Genomic DNA, 19,355 nt, shown 5'->3' on the forward strand with positions numbered 1-19,355 from the left:
CATACCTTAATTATGGCTACTTGTATTGCTTTTTCTGTCTCTTCAGTCATTTCCCATGTATTATTCTTCCCTAGGTATTATTGATATTGTATAGCCTAATGATTAAGTAAATATGGATGTTTCAGTAAATTAGCCCTTCCCTCTAGCTACAGACAACTGAAAAAGAAGTAAAGAAGAATAGAAATTGAAAAGTTATTGCTCAAACACCAAACATTGGGAACCTGTTAGATTTCTGGCTCAAGAGAACTGGATGTAATATACCTGCTTTCAGAAACTAAAGCCACCTTAATAATTAGAGGAGTGCCAGGAGTAAATTTCCCAACTTCTCTTATTCTTTATAATATATATATATAAAATATCTAGATGTACTACGTACACCAGTTTTATTTGGGATTTGTATGTTTCCTAATGTGCAAAAGGTTTCTGAGATATATACATATATATAGCTGCTGCAGTTTTTGTTCAGTGTCGTAATCCTACTCTGATCTAAAAGCTTTTTCTTTTATTAATACGGACTTACATTCTCCGTGTGGAAAACCTGAGAAAGATATTGCTTGTCATTAACTTGATTTTATATTAAACCAAGTTATATTAATCACCTTACAGATTTTCTCAGGATGTGGAAAAGTAACTAAAATAAGTAGATACCTTGTGATGTGAAGTTTATGCACAGATTTTGATTTAGCAGCTTTACCAGTAGTCGAAAGAACAGAACAGCGGTACAAAGCTGAAGAAGAAAACACTGTATGAAGAAACACATCCTACTCTATTAGAAATGGAAAACAAGTAAGAATGAAGACAGAAAACACAGATTTGCATTTAGGCCTACCTAATTTCCCTAGCCCATTTCCAAAACCAGTCTCTCACCACTTACCAGTGCTAAGGATTCTTTAACCAATGCGTGTTTAAACACTCAGACCATTGAAATGAGTTAGCATAGCAATTTTTTGGCATAATCCTGTTTGAACACTGTATATTCTTTTTTTCCTTAAAATTTCTAATGCAAAGCACTACTTTATCTAAATAAAATTAGAACAAAACAGGCTCTATATCTGCTTTGCAAATGGAAGAGTCTCATCCACAATTTTGTGTAGGAGTGGAAAGTGATACAGTGCAATTATTCTTTAAGAAAACAAGCAAAACCCCACAACAAGCATTTTAAAAGTGTGATCAGGCTTTTTGTTGTAAGCTACAGTGGGGAACATGTAACAAAGGAGCTCTGCTGCTACCTTCTTATTCTTTAATTGAAATTGTGAAAGTTTCTCCCTCTCTCAAGGCCCTGTTTCACTGGCTGCTTTCCCAAGGACTCACTGACCTTGGCGAGAACGAGACACAGTATTTCTGTAACTGCAAAGGAATGGGACATCAGTTTGTTGGAGCCACACACACATGGTTTATTTTACTGTTGACATCTAAAGTAACTAAGAGTCTAAAGATCAAACCTAAAATTCTGATTTACAATGAAAGATTGAAAGGCATATATATAAAATGGTTTGATGTTTTCTGTCTGAAAATCAGCAGCCTGAGTTGGTTCTGTTGGGAGTGACAAAGTGCTCTTCATGGAGAAACTGGATGCTCTAATTGTAACACAACTGGAAGCATCAGAGATGCAAATTCCATTTTGTTGCGCCCTCAAAGGCAAGCTGAACACAGATGGGAAAAACATGTTCTCTGGCTCTGACTTTTGTTTGATCGTGCTACCAGCAAAGAAACCCAAGTGAATGTTTGGACCATAGATAGGTAACAGCCTTCACTTCTATGTGTTTCTTCAAATTGTCAGATAACTCTATCTTGTACATACTGTAGATAATAAGCAGTTGATTTTGCCTGTATCACAAGTTTTTGGAAATCTCTGTGTGGATGACCCAGGTAAGAGGAAAGAAAGCATGAAATCTTATTTGTTATAGTTGTATGACCCGACTTGCCTTCTCTTTTACTACATCTTGGATTGTAAGAGAGAAAAACATTTTGAGTATCCATAGAAGCCCTTAGAAGATAAGAAGATTTTCCTCAACATTGAGGTTTTTTATTTCATTTACAAAGGTCCAGTAACTCTGCCTTGGCTGTCCCATTTGCTCTCACTAAGGCTCCCCACCATTATGGGCTGCTTACTTTGTGTCCCACCTGTTGGCCTTTGAGAAATCCAGTACCAGCTCATATTCTTTGCACACAGAAAGTTAAATAGCTGTCTTTTTTTGCATTAACAACTTATTGATCAAGAAAATGTCAAAACAGAGAGCAGGATATGACATTTTAGTACAACAAAATTCAATAATCCTTTTTATGATATTTCCCTGAGCTGGAGAATACTAAAACAGAATGGAGGTGGAGGACAGAAACTGACATGTATGAGTGGAGTTAACTGATCCACAGGAAGGGCTCAATTTTACTTAAATTCATTTATTATTTTATATCTACAGTCATTCTAAGCAAAGTCACCTAAGGAATAAAATTGACGCAAACACAATAGATGCTCATTATGAATCAGAAAGTTATTCTGAGCCAAGACAGATTTGTTTCAGAAGTCCGAGGCTGGCAATCCAGAAAGTAGTAGTTTTGTATAGTCTTTTAACAAAACATTTCTTTTGTAATGGCAGACAAAGGTGAAACACCTTTGAATTCAACTTTTTGTCCAGTTTGACTAGAAAGCATGGGACTAGCAATCAACTCCCCTGCCCTTGGCTGGGAATCTGTGACAGGAAGACAAAAGGAGAACTACTAATACTAAGAAATACTAATGGATTCAAAGATAAGACCTTCCCAACATATATCCTATTGCCTTATCTTAACCTAGATGCTTTAAGCACAGATAGTTTGTTAGGAACACTCTGGCTGAATGGTACATTATTCTCTGCTGAGCTTGTTGTTTCCTGTGGTAGGGTGTAGGAGAGGTGGCCCCAGATTTCTCAGAAGAGCATGGCTGCAGGACAGAAGAAAAGAGCCACAAGTTGCAACAAGGGAAATTCTGACCAGATAGTAGAAAAAAAAAATTCTGTGAGAATGTATGGACACTGGCACAGATTGTCCAGAGGCTGAGAAATCTTCATTGCTGAAGGTGCTCAGACCTCAGTGAGGCAAGGCCCTGTGCTCGCTGAGCTAGTTGACCCTGCTCTGAGTAGGCTTTGTATCAGATGACCTGCAGGATCCTGTCCAACCTCTGCTGTTCTGCAATTCTGTGGATCCAAGGCTAAGATAAAGCTATAAGCTTTTCCTTACCTGATTTTCTGCCCTATCGTTTTATCCTGTTCTCTTTGCTTTTACAGTCTAGTCAAAAGAAGATACCTAAAAGTTATACATAACTCTTGGGCTTTTTTTCCAGCCTTAAATTCAATCTTCTTGTCTCCATTGTTAAACATGTCCAAAGTATTATCCTGTTTATATCATCATCTCTGTCAAGAATTAATGCGTTCCAGTTCTCTCTGACCTGATCCACTAGGTTTATCCCACATAAAGTACAACTGAGAAAATTAAAATCTCTCTGTTCAAAGAAACGAAGGGCTGTTTCTTTTATTTCAGAGAAAGCCTTTGATCTAATGAACTGAACTCTTTGAAAAAGTTTGCATAGGGTCAAAACTTCCAAGCAGGAGTGAAATGGTTTTGTTTTATCGTAACTGAACAAGTCATCGTAAAGAAATGGCAATAGAGAGATCCACAATGGGTGGTTTTGCCACTCGTAATAACAACAAAAGGAACTAACTACGATAGTAATAGAAAGGAGCATTTTCTCTATGACAATATATGTCATTGAACCATAGACAACCTTTTCTAAAAATTAAGTAAATTTAGCAGATCTTTGTAAAATGTGAGATTCATTGTCATAAATTAACAATGCTGCATATTGAATCAAAATACCATAGAACATAATATGCAGACTGGAAGTAGAGCTGAGTGGCAAAAGGGAATAAAATACTTGGGAACTAGAGTGAATAAGGAAGAAAATAAAAGTGCCTGTGCAGTGAAATAGGTTCTTTAGATTCTTTCTGGCTTCCTGGAAACTACTGCAGTAAAGAATACAGACTAAGGGAGAGCAGCTTGAGTGTGTGTTCAGACAGACATATCATAGCAACCATGATTTTTAGGGAACAAACGTTAAACCGGATCAAAGGTGCAGTGAGTTTTCAATATTTCAAAGACTATTTTTCATGACACAAGCTTTAAATCACTTGTTTCGAAAAGCAGACCATAGTGAGACGGTTTGTGAATGACTCCATCAATAAAAAGAAGAGTGTTTTGTTAAAATGCCATCGTCCTAAACAACCTGCTGCAAGTAGGGTGGGCAAACCTATTAACGACTGAGGGAACACATCAAAAGTCATATTTCAAGGGACATTAAATTTCCTCACTTGCCTGTTAGTCTTGCTGTGTGCTGCTAACACCTGGGAAGGCACTTAGTCCCTTTGATTATATTTTATGCTTAAGTAACAGACATTAGAGTTGTTTATCCCAGTAAAAGGGAAAATATTTGAGGTAGCCAGGTTTAAGAATAAGAAAAACAACACCCAGAATGATTATTATAAAATTTCTGTTTATTGTGCAATAAAGATTGCATATAAAGGTAATCATTTTGTATAAGGAAAATGGTTTTGTTTTGTTTTCTGGAAGATCATTACGTTAGAGGTGTTTATGTGAAAAAAAAAACAACAGGGGAATAATCAGTAGTAGTTAGTGAGGGGAAAGTAGCTCTAATATTCAAATGCTATCTGGAATTTCGGCAGACCTCTCTATAACAGTTCAGCATATTGAAAAATCCTGGTAGGTTCCAAAGTACTAGAAATCATAACGAGAAAGGTCACCTAAATACACATATAGGTTGTCCTAGCACACTAAGCTAAGCTAAGAATTTCCTTAGAGAGTACAAAACTCATCCTGCGTTCAAGCCTTGAAAATAATTTTTTCCCCCATTTTCATCACTCTCCATTTTTACAGTCCTGTATGGGATCACTGACAGTGTCTTTACTTAAGTGATTTAGTGTCCAGCTTTCCTGCTGCTGTTAAATATGATAGTGAAATTTCAAATAGCAATTAATTAGTCAGCGTCTAAATCAAGTGCAAGTGGAGTGTGATTTATTAAGCTATTTTTAGTGGTCAGTTCAATATCTACCCTATATACAGATACCCATGTTCAAAACTTTCCAACTGCATTTTATTCCTTTGCAAGAGATTGTGTGGAGAAGAAGAGAGGGGAACTATATAAGACATTATCTACCATTTCATATCAGTTCAGGATTTTCTTTCTAGAACCTCATAAAGATACTGCTTCCAGTCTTTTGAAAATTCTCACCTCCCAAATTCGAAGATTGTCAGGGGCTTTATTAAAACCATTCTGACATGCTGTTGTTCACAAACTTTTCATAATTAAATGTATCTTTTTTGACTACATTGTGAAAACTTCCAACTCTGTGATTTTGCAAGAGCAGAATACTTCGGGGCAAATAAACTGGCAAAATTCAGGAAGGAGGTGAGTATCTGGTAAGCATTATATTTGAAATGCTCTTCTGTTGAAATAATTTTGCCCATTTTCAGATCTGATCAGAAGTTCCCAGTACATAATGGCCCTCTGAAAAAGCTTGCATTTATAAAGGAGTTTGTGCAGGACACTGTCAGGCTGTTTCGTCATTGGGTGGTTCTCTGAGAAGGATAAATTACTGAAGAAGGCAACAATTCACTGAGAATCATTTTAGTGATGATCAGTTTTAACTATGTTTTGAAAGACAAATACAGTGTTTGTCAATCTGTTCAAAGTGCTTCCCAGGGAGAAGTTTAATGTGTTTGTGGGAATTGAGTTTCTATTTTCATAAGTAAACACTGTAAATCATGGACACAAAGCCACAGAAAATGAGAAACAAATAGGTACATTATACTTCAAGGTATGGGGTTGAAGTTTCCACATCACTTAGAAAATAATAGTTTTATTTAATGGGCATATTACTGAAGATACACAAAGATTGTTTTATTGTAGAGTTGCTTCTTCTGTCATTGGTATGTATGAACACTGAAAGTGTCTTTCAAATGTTAATCTTTCTGCTTTCTTTCAGACAAATTCTACTGGCCATCTCAAGGTGTAGTAAGGGTAAAATCTTGAATCTTAAATTTCTTAGCCAGTCTTTTAAAATTATATACTCTCTGTAGTTTATATCTTCAGCTACCTCCTCAAAAAAGACTCCTCAGTAGCATTGGGTCTCAACCTACATAGGACAACTTGCACAATATTGTGTAGCTGCTTTGGAATAAATTATTTCACTTGACAATAGGTCCAGCAACAGGACCTGAGGAGGCTGTATGCATTTGGACTAGTCTTCCAGAGAAGGATTTCTGTGTCTTTCTCTGTATTTTCCTGGTTTTTAAATACTGCCTGTTCCCTCCTGGGTTTCCTCAGAAATCATTCTGGCTTGTTTGGCTTTTTCCTGCATCTCTGCTAAGAAATGTGAGCAAACCAGAGAGAGGAAGATTTGTTCCTCTGTGTTTTCAGTAGAGGGGAAGCTGCAGATTATTATTTATCTCCCTATCCAGAGAGGCCAAAAAAGGGGGCCCAAACTCTTTCATGCTTCTGTGTTCAGCCAGCTCGGTGATACAGGCTCTTAGGGAAGGAAAGAGGGTTAGGTGTAGGAGGTAGGAGAAGGGCAAACGTGCTGTTGAGTAGGTTGGGCTGTTTCACAGCTAGAGCCACAGCTTTTTTCAACAGGAGAGAGCTCAAAATGCATTAGCGGGCCATTTGGTTCAGAGAAAATAAAAAATGTGAGGAAATAAAAGAGAAAAAGCACCCCCCCTTCTTTCACATTTGAACACACTGGATTTTCATTATAATCCATTAGCCTACACATAGCCTTTCATTAGAGCCCTTGGGAGACTGGAATATTTTTAGCAATGTACTGTTATGATAAATACAAGTTAAAAACCCACATAACTGCTCCCTTCCAAGAAACTGAAGGGGTCATAGAGAAATTTAAATCTTTTTTTCTGAGACCACCAAGAATTGTGTGAAATTGCATGAACATCAGATATGTTTCACTCCATATTTGCATGATTTTTGTGAAGAATAACTCCACTCCCCTATAACTTACAATTATTTGTCTACTTGGTATTCAGTACGTAAGGCACATATAAAGTCTTTTAAATATGTGCAATTAAGAAAAAAAATACTTACAGGTTGGGAGAAATAATGCAGTTTTAGTTTAGAAGGCAAAAAATAGGCAGAATTAAAAACTGTTTGAACTAGTAAATTTTTCTGGTTATCACAGAATTATTTCCCTTAGTTTCATTGAAGGCACCTGTAGTATAAAGCGAGAGCTTGCTGGTCTTTCTTGTTTATATGGTAGCACATTATTTTCCATGTTCAGACTGAGTCACTGCTGTGATGCTTTATATAATTTACCTTAGTGTCTTTTAAAGGACCTTCAAGGTGCCCATTTAATTACCTAAGCTACTATCTTCTTAACTACTGTCTGAGATGACACCAAAGGTGACTGTGATTAACTGTGGGACAAACAGTACAATCCATATTAGTTATAAAACTAAGTAGTTTTTTAAACAGGTTTTGAAATACAAAGTTCTAGAGTTTCAGATCAAAACCTCTTTAAAAAGTAGGTAGTAATTTTCCCTGCGTTTTTGCCAGACTTCTCAAAATGTCATCATTATCCCATAGACCTTTTAAGAAATTATATTCCAATTTCTGTGCATTACTCTAAGCAAAGACATTTTTTAAAATAAAATTCTCCCTTCCAGAAACCTGTTTGAAGGCCATACAATTGACTTGGAGAAGGTGCTGCAAATTTGTGGAGAAATTAAATATGGAAACACTTTCAATTTTATATGTAATAGGTGAGATTTTACCTCCGCTGGAATAGTTCTGATCTCTTTTGCAGAAACTGGATTTTCTAAATGTAATACTGAGAGCTTGAATTGTTTAACATATGTAAACCAGGGATGTTCAGTGTTTTTTTCCCTGTAAATTATGTTTTACAGCAGGAGAGCTGTAAAAATATTAATAACAGATATCTGAATGACATTAGAACACTGGTATCATAATTATGTTTTTAAAGTATGGTATTCAAAGCTTTCTTTTTGCTTGACAGCCACCTCTTATTAACTAAATTAACAACTTTTACTCTGTAGTCATTGGGTAAAACTCTTTCAGCCCTGAAAAGTTTTGGTCACATTCAGAGAAATCCGTAGTGAAAATATGCTGGTAGGAAGCCTCGGGCAGAAATATGTCCTATTTTTTCCATTCAGTTATTTGTTGTAGGTGAGAGATGGTATACAAATGAATTACCAGAACCTATATCTTGTTGCAGCAATATTTTATTATTCTTTATAATATTTATTTTTATAGCTATAAAACTTCCAACAGCTCTTTGTGAGTTCAGAATTTTGATTATCAGCTGGTCGATAAGAAAATTTCATTGATTTTCCACAAGGTGGCATGTAAAAATCAGTCTGACTGTAGCTTAATTAATATAATGCAGTTAATATACACTTTTTAAATGTCAAAAGCATATGCATACCCAACGAAGAGGGAATACATTCACGGTGCAGAGTGTACTGTAAATGGCTATTTAAATACAGCATAGAAAGTATTACTGATCTATCAGTAGCTGAATTCTAGAGTTGATTACTATTGTATAATTTACAGAATAACTTATCAAAATAAAATCTAACCTAGGCACATAACAGGTATTTGTATCATGAAATTAGATTAAAATCTGACCAACAGAATGAGATTCTGTGGAATTGTCCAGTTAACTTAGGAGAGATTATTTATTCATGATTCAATATTATTTATTAATGCTTACATTTTATGAAAGACAAACATTAATATCAATATGTTCCTGTAATGTAGATGAATAACTTTTAAAGGGAGCATTTAGGTATTATTAAAAACAGTGATTTAATTTGTGAGTTAATGTGCAGTTTCTGTGCTAGAGAACTTCCTACTCAAACCAAGAAATAGTTCCAACCTAAGTTGCCATCTAAGCAGAATCTAGTCATGATTTTGCGTATCTAATGATATAAAGCCAATGAGTTGCTTCTGCCAGTGCTGGAGATCTCCACATTCCCTAAATTTCCTAGTATTGCAGTAAAAGAAATAAAATGTTTTGATCTACCACCGAAAAGTTGCTACTATAGTAGTTTTCCCATCTGATTTAGAAGCTGAGTGGACAATAAATCTGAGAAACACTGTACTTATAATGAATTTTGAGGAAAAGAGACTTTTGGCATCCAAAAAACAGACATTGATCTATGCAGTGAATAGTAAACTGTAGGCCCAGATGAATCCTACAATGAAAGAAAATTGCATTTTAAACAGACTGCAAACCAAACACCTTACACAAGACATCTAATTTTACAATTACTCTGCAGCAGATCTCTGTCTCTTTCTACAAATGTGAAATAGAATCTAGCAGTACATAGCAGTGTTGTCAAGTCCATATCAAAGACATCTTATTGCCATCTGCTATGAAAAGTTCCCCCAAAAATATCTTGCCTTTTTAATTTTATTACTCAGAAAGATTATTTTCCCATGGGTGGTGGAAGAGCAATGTGATTTTAAGTGGGCAGGGGACATCTATATCATATCTATGCCAAATGTGGCTTAGAGGAATATTTACAAGGGATGAGAAGGAAGGAAAAAACCATGAACCAACATGTCTTTGACAACCAAATTCTAAATTCAGAGAGATTATCATAAGTAACAGAGTAAATTAGCAATGTGTCTGAAACACCTAATGTTCTTAACCCAGGAAAATTTCAATAATGAATTCATGAACTTGATCCTTGATCTGAGATTGATCATCTCTGGAACTGATCATCACTGAAATTAATCCTTTATCAACTAAAATTCTCAGAAGGCCACAGAGGTGTCTCTGTACTTCAGGCCCTGAAGGCAAGGACTTTCCAAGTTTGCAGTTGGCATTTTCCCAACATTTCTATACAGAAAAAAAATAACACTGGAAGTTCCCACGTGCTATCATTTTAGGAAAAATACTTTTCAGGCAATGTACAGGAGAAGACAGAAGATGATAAGCAAATAACTAAGAACTGTAATGAGCTCAGGCATCATGCACAGAGTTCTACATCCACATAGAGCAACGGTTGATAGTCTTGTGCATAGTGCACCTTCTGATCTGCTGGCATTAGTGATCTAAAGACACTTGACTCCTTACCCAAGCACATCATATTGACAGCTGAAGGACAGTTAGAAGTATTGGTGGCAGAAGAATTTATAATTTTATGCCTGCGATGACTGATGTTTGCCATTTTCCACTAAAATTGCTCCCTTAAGCTGTGATACAGAATTTGAACATTGGTTAATTTTTTTCTTCTGAAAGAACTGCTGCCCCAACCACTGCCAGGTGCCTACTTGCACTTCTGGAGGTTAAGGGTTACTGGATTTGTTTCTGTTGACAGAAAACTCCATTTGATTTCTGTTTTGAGGAACCAACTCATTCACAAGCTTTCTCAAGATGCTTGCAACTTAAAAAAAGCGAAGGGGTATCAGGGGGTTGTGGTTTTAACCTCTTCTTTCCTCACTTTCCCTGTGCACAACAATCTGAAGCTGGAACAGCAGAGTTGTGAAATACTGCAGAGCATGAACTGGCTGTTTTTAAAGCTCTTTCTCCAGAGGTTGCATGTGCCTCCTTAGAATGTTTTTACTGCAATGTCTTTGACCTTCCTTGAATGACAGGAAGAGTTACTTTCCTGTTACTATTGCTAAAACACTTGCAAACAACTGCAGCCCCAAAAGGATTGGCTAGTGTGCAAAGCAGCTGGCTAGCTTTCTGAGAAATTGCAATTATAAGTAATTAAGTAAATAAGACAACCATATGACGTTCTTACACCTCCTGAGTTGCTCCATGATAGGTTTTGTAACTTTATCAACACTGCTTTTCAATCTGTGAAGGATTTCCATTCACTTAATGATTGTTACAAAGTAATTTCAACTAGAATTATACTGCCAAATAGAGAAGTGTAGAAGTCTAGCTACTGTAATTCCTTGAAAATCTTCTAACATTCTTATGGTAGTATCAAAATATTTTAAATAATATTATCCATTTTTATGCTGAAAAAGAAACCCAGGATTGCAGTTTAACTGACTATTTGTAATTAAATAGAAGTAAAATGTGCTGAATAAAATTTAGGTGACAAATATTTAGGTGACTAAAATGTTTTTGAATTTTCTGTCTCTGTGGAAAAAGGAAAATTTTTTATTCTTAATAAGAGTTGTCATTCAGAGAATATATAATAAGAATGTAAAAAGCTGACTACTTTGTACTTTATTATTGCTGCAAATATGGCCCCAAAGCAAAACAAATGTTGTTGACAAACTCCCCTGAGCTTATTCATTAAACAAGCTGACTTGTTTTTTCTGCTTTGAAGAGACAGATATCAACAGACAAACATCAGGTCCTCAAACATAGTACATATAGACAATATTGGTGATGTCAAAGTGTTGTGTTACTGCTAACCCATCAAAACATAAGTAGAACAGTGAGATTTCAGTAAAATCAATTTTGTTTCTCTCTGCCTTTTCAGTAGCGATAGTCGTATTTGTACCTTTATAATTTATTTTAAAGTTCATGAAGCCCATACCTCTATGGAAATGCCTCCCAAATCAGATTTACCTTTCTTGATGTGAAAAAGGCAAAGTTAGAATGTTTATTCTTAATAAGACAGTTTTCTGTTGACATACAGGCTGGTTTTAAAGAAGCTGTAAATTTCTGTCTTCACACTGCTAGTGGCTTTCCTCTGTGGTCTATCTCAAAATGTCTTCACCTTTCTTAACATTTCATCGAGCTTCAGCAAGTAGCTGGAATAAGAATTCTTAGAATCTTCCTTTTACTGCATTTGCTACATCTGTGTTTGATCTTTATTTGCCTCTCTAATGCCAAGATACCAGAATGGAGGCCACTTTGTGAGGTCCATCTTCTCTCATTCTCACAGTGTCACCCTGGAAACAATTGCTTAGATCTAAGTAAGTCTAAAACTAAAATAAGATTTTAGTAAAATTGTATTAGGTTAAACCACATTTTTGAATTTAAGAATTCATGTTCCTGATCACTTAGACAAGGAAATTAAATTAAAATAATATAATGCCTCCCTTGGTATCAGGGATCTAAAGCTGGTTGTTCTCTATTGATTAAATAGTTTCTAGGAGTTCCAGGTCATGCATTTGCTGAATACATTTATTGAGTTTTTAATAAAGTTCAGTGTGTTCCTAATGGCAGAGGCAGTAAAACTCATATATTGAGCCAAACCTTATTTTCGTGGACTGTCTATAGAGATTACTAGAGGTACAGCTATCTTTTTTTTCCAGCCAGTACTACAAAATCAACAACATAGAAATTCTCCACATCAGTAACTGCACATTTCTGCTTTGTGTTAGTAGACTCAATTTTATTTTTCCTGGGCTTGTACACATTTGCATGATGGTCAGTGGAAGTAACCTGTCACATCAACCTTTAGATTTTATCTAGAAGAAAATGTGTATATTAGAAAAAGAAGATTCTCAGAATAAAGGGTTCTCACTGCAGGGGTTTTTTTCAAATTCTCTCTTTATCGTATTTGTGTCTGAGTCCATATAAATCCTCAAATGCTGAGCTCTCTCCTCCTTTGGCTTCAGTGATTCTTTTCACTCAGACTTGGGACAGCATTTATCTCAGCCAGTCAAGTCTACAGACAACGTCTGAGCTACTATCTCAGATTCCAAGTATTGTCAAAGGAGAATAACAACAATTTTCTAAGCCAAATCTGACCTGTTTCAGAAGGTCATATTAGTAAGAAATAAAGTATGCCATTAAAAAGCTTATTTCTCTCCCTTGTCTATAAGAGGGAGTATTATTATTATTATCTATTAGTATATTAGTATTATATTATCTATAAGAGGGGTATCATTATTAATGATGCTTCAGATGATGGAAGTCTACTGGATAGTCTCATTCTTTGTGTAAATAGCCTACAGCTATACCTTTACTGTTTAAAGAAAGAGAATTGGACAAAGTTTTTGAGAATTGTAGACCACTGACTTACCTGACAGTTATACTTGATGTGTTCATCATTTATATATGGGCCAAGACCAAACATCTCAACACTGCACTGCAAAGGCTGATAGCAGATGCTCCATTGGAGGTGCTGCAGCTTGCTGGCCAAGACTGTCTCTTTGGGAGAGCTCTCATGTATATCAGTGCTCTAAGGCTGAACAGCTTCAGTGGGTTTTGTCTTGCCTAAATGTGGATGCTATGTCTGAACCAGGTATCCTTATTATCACAGGAGAAAAAACAGGCATTGTCAGGACAGGATTCATCAGATCTAGTTATGTTTCTACCTTAGGATGAGACAAATTCCTCAGAGATGTCTGTGTCTCTCCACATATAAAAGATATCTCAATAAGTAGTTCAGCTGTGAAGACCTACATTCCAGGTGTCTGTAGGCAGGTGAGATGAATTCTTCTTATGCAATCCATGGAATATAGGGAGACAGATCTATAGATTCTTTTACTACATTTTTGCTTTGCCTTATATATACCCTATGAGTCTTGACTCCCTGACATTACTTTCTCCAAGAATTCCTAAATTCATACAGGCCATAAAAATGTACTTACTCCATTAATGAGCTGCTGTCTCTGACAATGTAATCTTTTGAAATGACTCTACAATCCCCTTACTGGACAGCCCAAGTCAGATTCGTTGCCTTGGTTGCTGGTAAGAAAGGAACACAAAATGTGTTCCTTTCAACACAACATGAAAATGTTAAGTAAGGACAAAAAAATCATCTGAACTGTTACAGGTGTTTTACTTTAGTGCATAATCTTTTAATCAATGTACATCATGAACAATCAGTTATAAGTTCCATATTGTTTAAGGAATGAAACTTACTACTAATTTTAGAAGAATTTCGAATTGGCAATATATTTGGATTTAATAGTACCCATATCTCAGTGGGGTACATGTGGGGACACATCTCTCATGAGTAAGTTGAATCTTTTTTAAAGTAGAAGCAGCCAACTGGTAATACACATTTGCACAGAGTCTCTAAGTACTGCATCAAAGAATGTCTAGGCCAGATACTCTTGATCATTTCTAAGCTCACATGTTGTTCCTCACTAATCCTGTTCTTTAGCTGAAAGCTTTGAAAATAAATCAATCATAAGAGCATAGGTATGGTTTATTTCTCAGGGATGATTACTCTATATACGCAAGTAAGATATTTATTTTTGAGCTTACCAGTAACATCAGTTATGGCAAATATTCATTAGAGCTGAATATACCAATGTTGTAATAGAATCATAGAATCATAGAATAGATTGGGTTGGAAAAGACCTCCAAGATCATCAAGTCCAACCCCTGATCCAACTCCAATTACTATATCATGGTACTAAGGGCCACGTCCAATCTCTTTTTAAAAACCTCCAGGGATGGTGAATGCACCACCTCTCTGGGTAGACCGTTCCAATGCCTGATAACCCTCTCTGTAAAGAATTTCTTCCTAACATCTAACCTAAACCTCCCCTGGCAGAGCTTGAGCCCATGTCCCCTTGTCCTATTGTTGGTTGCCTGGGAGAAGAGACCAACCCCCACCTGGCTATAACCTCCCTTGAGGTTATATAGTTGAAGAGAGTGATGAGGTCACCTCTAAGCCTTCTCTTCTCCAGACTAAACAACCCCAGCTCCCTCAGCCTCTCCTCATAGGACCTGTGCTCAAGTCCCTTCACCAGCCTAAGAAGAAAAATCTTCTCTGATTTTTCTTTGATTTAATGTGTTAAAACTAAGGCATTAATATCTGTGCAATCCATTTTGAATGATGATGATGATGACTGTCTTTCTATAAAGACAAATAGCCTTGAAAAACATGTTTTAGAAATTCCATCATGACAAGAAAGATCTGTGTTGGTACTGGGGTAATTACATTTCTTAATGCTTTTCCATTCCAGTATCAATTAGGAATATTGTGGCTTTCTTTCACTCTCATAACACCCAGTAGATGGTTTGTCTTTTTAATGGTTTCTGCTGTGGAGTTGTGCATTTGTGATTACAAACCTGAGTGATTAAGTTGTAAGAATTATCTGGACTCCCTTGACTACTTGAAAACAAACATAGTAATATGCTGAACTGTAGAGACTGTGATCCATTGTAGCTTCCATCTTACCATTTGTAATTTTCAAGGGTTAAACTTGTAGTATGTGAACTTTGCAAAATTCTTTTTTTCTAAACAAAAATATGACTGCATTTGCAGAATTAGCTTCTCTTGTTAACACAGAAAACTGAATTGCCTACCATACAAATTGTCATAGAAAGGAAGTCTTTCATAGTGTAGGAAACACAAACACGTATGCAAGCACTTCTGTGGGTCATAAACCCTGAATCCTTATGGTGAAGTTCTGTGGGAAACTTTATCCTTAGATTATACAGAATTGGAATAATGTCTGATTACCACCAAAAGTCATCAGATCTGCATTCATGATGGAGAACCCCAAAGCAGGCCCAGATATGTTGCATATGTTGCATAGAATATGTATGTATACCTTTTGTTAAGCCCATGAACTGGCAATAGTAGTATTTTGATTTTCAAAGGTATTATTTGTGCTTTTGCAAGGACAGATGTTGCCTCTGTGACCCATATACTACCAGATAGCTCTGTTCTTGGTTGAGGCTAGTAGTAGCCTCTAGGAGTAGTTCAAAATAAGAACCTGGACGACCTACAATCAGCATCAAGAGTAGAGCTATGGGTGTACCACTTTGCTATAGCAGTAACACCTCTGATTTTCAAAACCAAAGAGACACCCATGCACTTTAGTATCAATGTTGGTTTGTAGATGAATTGTGAATTTTGACAGGGCTGTTACAGCATTGCAGGAGATAAAGGTATCTAGAGCAGGTGCCCCTACCCAGCAGGTCAAATGTCACTGAGGCAGCTGTAAACACTTGGGGTGGGATCACTAAGTTAAGCAACAACCAGGGATTTAAGGAGGTATGAAGTGTGGCAAAGGGACACCATTCCTGATTTTTAACAGCAATCCTTCCAAACTCTGAAAAGGATGCAAGGAGGACAAACTATAAGAATATATTGAGAACTAAGACATTAATAGAAAACGTATGGAGGCCTCTTGCAACAGATCAAAAGGTCAGACAGATGGAGAAATGGTGATGTGAGGCAGGAAATCCTCTTTTTCCATAATGCAAAGAAATAAGCTTAGCAAAAAAGGCTATTAGAACACCATACTTTAAATTAGCAGAGATTCATCAGAGCAGGAACATGGTTTCACATGTGTGTTGTCTTTTTGTAGCCAAATATTATTTCTTGATTAGTTTTCACCCATATATTTAAGTAGGTCACTAGTCATTATCTATTTATGTTATGCCAGTTCAGAATAAATAACTACTACATTTCCCTGATAGAACTGTGAGCTTCAAATACTCCAGAGTTAGATACATGAAAGTACTTATTTATTTAGGGAAGTAAATGTCTAATTGAAATGTCAAATGTAAAATAGATCACAATTCTGACTGATCTAATTTCTTTAAATACCCTTCTGTTCTTAAAGGTGTAAATCCTATCTTTTCTACTGTCTGTATGTGTACACTTAAACTTTTCTGGGAGGCAAGTCTAGTGTTTGGTGGCTTGATGTTGATGAGAAGCCTAGTCTGGAGCCTTCACGTGCTTGCAAACCCAGGTTCAAATGCCCCCTCAGTCAGAGTTTAAAACTTGTAATCCCTACTGTGAGGTGAGCTTGGTAGCTGAGTCTACCTGGGTTTGACATGTAAAGCAAGCGCCAATGTGGTAACCAAAGGCTACTTTATATCAGATGCCCATGTTCTGGGACCCTTAGGGCTTCTTTGGCTGTGAATTTTCTCAGCTCTTCTGCTTACATATGTAAAGGCGATACCTGTTTCTCAGCCTCCTCTCACTCACCTACCACCTCACAAGCTGTCAAATGCTAAAATATGAATACAAGTTTGACATAATTAAGTTAAACTTAGAGCAATTGTTTTTCTCTTATTTTTGTCTTGGAAGTTGCTTCTTGTGCATGAAGCCTGAAGACAGTCCTTGCTTATCTGAAAGCTAATCTGTTTATCTCCTGATATAACTCAGTGTGATAAAAGACAATATTTTTTCCTACAACACATACACTGCTTAAGAGCAATTGCAGAGAGTTTTATTTAAAGTGTTAGCAGGTACCTGGATGTTAGTGATCACACGGTTATCTGCAGCTGTGAAACAGATGATGAAAGTTAGTATTTACCTGACTATTCTCACAGACTATTTAGGAGGCTTGCTAGCTGCCCATAATTTTACTGCTTTTGGTGGGATTGTCTGCATGGTGGCCAGTCCTCTAGACTGAGAGAGCTGTCTGCTTGCATAGCAGATAGCTGAAGGGCACAGATAGGCAACAAAAATGAACAGCACCTTAAGAGCTTTCTTTAAATATATACATTTGCAATATTTAAAATTAAGTGAGGTGGATAGCACCCAGATAAAGTGTGATTATGTCACTCTTTGACTTTCTTTCATGAAAACCTAAAAAGGGACAAAGTGTCCCTGCAGGCAAAGGCTAGTTTGTGTGAGGTATTCTCTACAGTTATGGCAATCAACAAGAGCATTAAGAAGTTCAAGTACTTATAACAAAACCACAAGAGGCATGTAGTAAGCTTCATTTCTCATCCCTTTAAAAGTTTAGTCATTCAGTTATACAAAAATTCCTGAAGTCATATCTGACCTTGATGCCTTAAGGTCCATCTAGTTTTTTGATTTTTCTAATTTTTATAAGCTTTATAAGTAGTTATATAGCAGAAGTAGGTTTAGAAGCAGCAGCCCTTATTCCCTTACCCTTAGCACAGAAGCAACATAGATTTTCAACGTTATTACCCCATTCCATGCTCCCCATATCAATTCTACCCCCCGAATTCTAGTAGAAATATTTAGTCTCTGTTTAAGATAGGCCTGTTCTGTTTGGAGAATGCTTGTACCTTGGCCTAAACTGCAAAAGTACAGTCAAGAACTGGGTGAATATATGCCCCCTGTACCCCAAAGAAGATGAAGATTGATGAAAAAAGGGTCTCGAAAAGCCCCCAGCCCCAATTCCCCAGGGGCGGAATGGGGGTGGATCAGGGCAAAAGCCACAGGGTGGGAAAACCTCGTATTGGACAAGCAGTATTATAAATTGTAACATCTGAGACATGGGGGTGCATGCGTCTTGTAACCTTATGCCTAGGCACAAATTAAAACCCTTTCCTTATCTCACCTTCGAAACTAAATTGTCTCGGAGTTTTTTTCTCCCTGAATTTTCTTTTAGGCATCACCTGAACAGATTTATTTTGTGTTGGACACTCTGCTGCTGGTTTTGCTGTTCATAATATTGCATCTATAGAGCAATATTTTGTGTTCTTCAGCTTTTAAAAGCAGGCAATTGCAAGATACATTACCTTAGAGTAAGTATCAGATTTGGATTTCTTCATATTTAAACATTATGAGCTCTTTTTATACCCATGTGAATAAATGTAATTTCATGGATGTTTCGAGAATGCCCATCAGTTTATATCAGAAGGCTGAGGAAGCTTCTGATCTTTCCTGAAAATTAATGAACTATTGAACAGAAAAAGAAGCGAGAAAAAAAAGTCACCCTCATTTTTCCTCTGCAAATAGAATTATTTCCCAGGAAGAAAAATAAGTTTATGTGGTGAATTGATACAGCAGATTTATATCTTTACCAGAAAATTCAAAGCTGATAAACATGGTGTAAAACACAACAAATGGAGACCAGGTGAACTCAGAGGAAGGGGAGCTGGGACCAGCTTTGCCACATCAAAGGTTATAATGCTGTTACACATTTCCTTAGCAATACCATAGTCAACTTTTTCAATTTTTTTCTCAGATTAACACTAAACAAGATCTCTGCCTTACCTTGAAGCAAAAACACATCAAGGGTGTAACTTCTTGCTCTTTTTCTGAATACATTATAGAGGATTCCTTTTCTTCCGTAAGATTTTGGGTGAAGATAAATGTATATATATAGTGTGTTTCATGTTTTTGAAACCAAAACTGACTTTTTAGAAAACTTCAGAAAAACCCAGGTCAGGCCTTGGTTCATTTTCTAATGAAATATTGTAAGTTAGCTCATGAAATTACTGAGCTAGAACTAGTCTGACTATTTTCTTCCCAAAGGCATACAAAGCAGGGCAGGACTGTTTTCAGACGTAACAGCCTTCCTCTCCTCCATTACAGTGAATCGGGTCAGCTGGAGAAGTATTTATTTGGGACTTAATTGGACTAGTCATGGACTTTCAGTTTTAAATGTGAAGCAGCCTATTGAGCTGGAACCATTTTGTTCCTCACTGAAGTAATCAGTTTAGCACTTATATAGTCAT

General features: G+C 36.4%; 1 long non-coding RNA gene across 1 annotated transcript in view; it reads left to right on the top strand.

Moving 5' to 3' along the window:
* The first annotated feature begins 5,383 nt into the window (after window positions 1-5,383).
* Window positions 5,384-19,355, top strand: part of LOC135409819 (uncharacterized) — a 45,356-nt gene continuing 31,384 nt past the window's right edge. Inside the window, exon 1 of the long non-coding RNA XR_010428372.1 lies at window positions 5,384-5,458. This is a non-coding gene — a long non-coding RNA (uncharacterized LOC135409819). The remainder of the gene's footprint in view (window positions 5,459-19,355) is intronic.

The sequence above is a fragment of the Pseudopipra pipra genome, chromosome 2, assembly GCF_036250125.1.
Source record: "Pseudopipra pipra isolate bDixPip1 chromosome 2, bDixPip1.hap1, whole genome shotgun sequence".
Classification (NCBI taxonomy): domain Eukaryota; kingdom Metazoa; phylum Chordata; class Aves; order Passeriformes; family Pipridae; genus Pseudopipra; species Pseudopipra pipra.